The sequence below is a fragment of the Schistocerca cancellata genome, chromosome 12 (genome assembly GCF_023864275.1).
Source record: "Schistocerca cancellata isolate TAMUIC-IGC-003103 chromosome 12, iqSchCanc2.1, whole genome shotgun sequence".
NCBI classification, from domain to species: domain Eukaryota; kingdom Metazoa; phylum Arthropoda; class Insecta; order Orthoptera; family Acrididae; genus Schistocerca; species Schistocerca cancellata.
Genome location: NC_064637.1, coordinates 101799581 through 101803563, shown reverse-complemented (window position 1 = coordinate 101803563; position 3983 = coordinate 101799581). Strand labels below are relative to the sequence as shown.

General features: G+C 49.4%; 1 non-coding gene across 1 annotated transcript; it reads left to right on the top strand.

Annotated features, from left to right (window-relative positions):
- The first annotated feature begins 2793 nt into the window (after nucleotides 1–2793).
- On the top strand, nucleotides 2794–2868 carry Trnak-uuu (transfer RNA lysine (anticodon UUU)). The gene has a single exon. It is a non-coding gene; the product is annotated as a tRNA-Lys (tRNA).
- The last annotated feature ends 1115 nt before the right edge of the window (nucleotides 2869–3983 follow it).

Below are 3983 nucleotides of genomic sequence, written 5' to 3'. Positions count from 1 at the left end.
TATATCCACCCGCTCGATACAATTTGAAACGAGACTCGTCCGACCAGGCAACAAGTTTCCAGTCATCAACAGCCCATTGTCGGTGTTGACGGGCACAAACGAGGCGTAAAGCTTTTGTGTTGTGCAGTCATCAAGGGTACACAGTGGGCGTCGGCTCCGAAAGCATGTATCGATGATGTTTCGTTGAATGGTTCGCACGCTGACATTCGATGACGTCCCTACACTGAAATCGGCAGCAATTTGTGGAAGCGTTGCACTTCTGTCACGTTGAACGATTCTTTTCAGTCGTCGTTCGTCCAGTTCTTGCACGATGTTTCTCCGGCCGCAACGATGTTGGAGATTTGATGTTTTACCGGGTTCCAGATATTCACGGAACACTCTTAAAATGGTGATAGAGGAGACCTGCATAACGCGTTCACGTTCACAGGAGCAAATAATAAAATAAGATGGGGCTTAGGTAGTTAGCAAATGCTAGCTACTTAAGCCCCATCTTATTTTATCTTCCTGTGAACGTGAACGCGTTAAGCATATGCTATCTACTAAAGCCCCATCTTATTCTATTATTTGCTCCTGTGAACGTGGATGCGTTATGCAGGGCTTGGAGTCACTCATGTCCATCTAGAAAGTACACTCCTGGAAATGGAAAAAAGAACACATTGACACCGGTGTGTCAGACCCACCATACTTGCTCCGGACACTGCGAGAGGGCTGTACAAGCAATGATCACACGCACGGCACAGCGGACACACCAGGAACCGCGGTGTTGGCCGTCGAATGGCGCTAGCTGCGCAGCATTTGTGCACAGCCGCCGTCAGTGTCAGCCAGTTTGCCGTGGCATACGGAGCTCCATCGCAGTCTTTAACACTGGTAGCATGCCGCGACAGCGTGGACGTGAACCGTATGTGCAGTTGACGGACTTTGAGCGGGAGTCCGGGTGGACGTACCGCCGAATTGCTCAACACGTGGGGCGTGAGGTCTCCACAGTACATCGATGTTGTCGCCAGTGGTCGGCGGAAGGTGCACGTGCCCGTCGACCTGGGACCGGACCGCAGCGACGCACGGATGCACGCCAAGACCGTAGGATCCTACGCCGTGCCGTAGGGGACCGCACCGCCACTTCCCAGCAAATTAGGAACACTGTTGCTCCTGGGGTATCGGGCGAGGACCATTCGCAACCGTCTCCATGAAGCTGGGCTACGGTCCCGCACACCGTTAGGCCGTCTTCCGCTCACGCCCCAACATCGTGCAGCCCGCCTCCAGTGGTGTCGCGACAGGCGTGAATGGAGGGGCGAATGGAGACGTGTCGTCTTCAGCGATGAGAGTCGCTTCTGCCTTGGTGCCAATGATGGTCGTATGCGTGTTTGGCGCCGTGCAGGTGAGCGCCACAATCAGGACTGCATACGACCGAGGCACACAGGGCCAACACCCGGCATCATGGTGTGGGGAGCGATCTCCTACACTGGCCGTACACCACTGGTGATCGTCGAGGGGACACTGAATAGTGCACGGTACATCCAAACCGTCATCGAACCCATCGTTCTACCATTCCTAGACCGGCAAGGGAACTTGCTGTTCCAACAGGACAATGCACGTCCGCATGTATCCCGTGCCACCCAACGTGCTCTAGAAGGTGTAAGTCAACTACCCTGGCCAGCAAGATCTCCGGATCTGTCCCCCATTGAGCATGTTTGGGACTGGATGAAGCGTCGTCTCACGCGGTCTGCACGTCCAGCACGAACGCTGGTCCAACTGAGGCGCCAGGTGGAAATGGCATGGCAAGCCGTTCCACAGGACTACATCGAGCATCTCTACGATCGTCTCCATGGGAGAATAGCAGCCTGAATTGCTGCGAAAGGTGGATATACACTGTACTAGTGCCGACATTGTGCATGCTCTGTTGCCTGTGTCTATGTGCCTGTGGTTCTGTCAGTGTGATCATGTAATGTATCTGACCCCAGGAATGTGTCAATAAAGTTTCCCCTTCCTGGGACAATGAATTCACGGTGTTCTTATTTCAATTTCCAGGAGTGTATTTACTCAGGAGGTTAACGAAGGCGATGTTGGCCTGATGTACTCGACGATACCCTTTAGCTACACTGCTAAATTGATCGTCCTAAGAAATACCAAATTAAGATCAGCCTGAAGATACCTAAATAAGGTGAAACGCGTAGTTGATAAATAAAAAAACTAAAATTGCAACCAAGACTGTTTTCAACTAATACTACAAAACACTGGTTTGCTGATTCATGCGACAGATGGATTGGAAGAACCTTTTATAATGTACCAGACTCACACATTTGAAATGGATCAACTGACGTTTACATTAGTTATTATATATGACGGTAGTACCTGTTCCCGAAAGAACAGTTACCGTGGATGACTACGCAGCTTTGCTAGAAATGAAATGATAATTAAATGGACACCCTAGCTGCAAACAGGTGTTGATGTACTTCATTGGGGACATGTTGAAAATGTGTGCCCCGACCGGGACTCGAACCCGGGATCTCCTGCTTACATGGCAGACGCTCTATCCATCTGAGCCACTGCGGGAACAGATACTACCGTCGTATATAGTTAAAATATGGCTTCCCGGCCACTGACCTTCTTGTGCGAAAGCACACGCTATGCCCGAACTCGTACGGGACTTGGTAGATCAATCTGCCACGAGTAATGAGTATGGTGGGCAAACATCTATTAGGCGCACTACGAATGTAGTGGTGTGGACATGTTGGGAATGTGGATCTCACGGGGAGCGTGCAAGGGATAAGTCCCTGCAGACGCACTATCCTCTGTGCCCGCAGTGGCTCAGATGGATAGAGCGTCTGCCATTTAAGCAGGAGATCCCGGGTTCGAGTCCCGGTCGGGGCACACATTTTCAGTATGTCCCCAATGAAATACATCAACGCCTGTTTGCAGCTAGGGTGTCCATTTAATTATCATTTCATTAATCTGTTATCTTGCAATGTTAATCACCTGAATGTGTTACTTAGACAAACGTATTCCCCAAATTCTGCATTAATTATTTTTGGGCGTTGCGATATTGTTCCGTCAGTGTATAAACAGTAAGTGGCAGGGGCCCTATAACACTCCTAGGGAATCCCAATAAATTTCTTTTACGTTCGTCAGTTCCGTCGAAATATTCAATTCTATCTGCAAGGAATTCATGATTCCAGTGACAAATTTGGTTCGATAATCGGTGAGCTGGTATTTTGTCCACTACAAGACGATTCGGAACTGCAGCGAATCCTTCCTGAATTCAAGGAGCACATCATGAACTGGGACATTCGTCTGCGGCGCTTTTTCCAAAATTTCCGTTTCCTGAGTCCTGGTTGATTTCTGTAGAGGAAATGTTTGTCGTCCCAGGAGGGCGTAAAGCGTGAGCATAAAACGTTCCGGAATTCTACAGCCGATTATCAGAGTTACAGGTCTACACAGAAGCGCAACTGTCCAACTAACCTTCTCGAAAACGGGAAACACCTACGATTTCTTTCAAATTTCATGGTACCCTTTCTCTGTCCAGTGATATACGGCAAGCTGCTGTTAGAAGGCGAGCTAATATTTTCACATATTCTCTACAGCATTTCACCTGCATTTCCTTCGGTCCAGATGCCTTTCGAATGTTGAGTGATTTTAGAAGATTTTCTAATCCGCAGTCATGCGACAGCATGCTTACGTAATCCGTTTCAAAACGACACACATAAGAACGGGATTTTCCGGTGCTCATACTTCGGTTTCTATCTGTGATAAAAACGTAAAAATGGAAATGCTGTGTGGCTAGGGCCTCCCGTCGGGTAGACCGTTCGTCTGGTGCAAGTCTTTCGAGTTGACGCCACTTCGGTGACTTGTGTGTCGATGGGGGAGAGATGATGATAAGGCCAACACAACACCCAGTCCCTGAGCGGAGAAAATAACCGACCTAGCCGGGAATCAAACCCGGGCCGTTAGGTATGACATTCCGTCGCACTGACCACTCAGCTACCAGG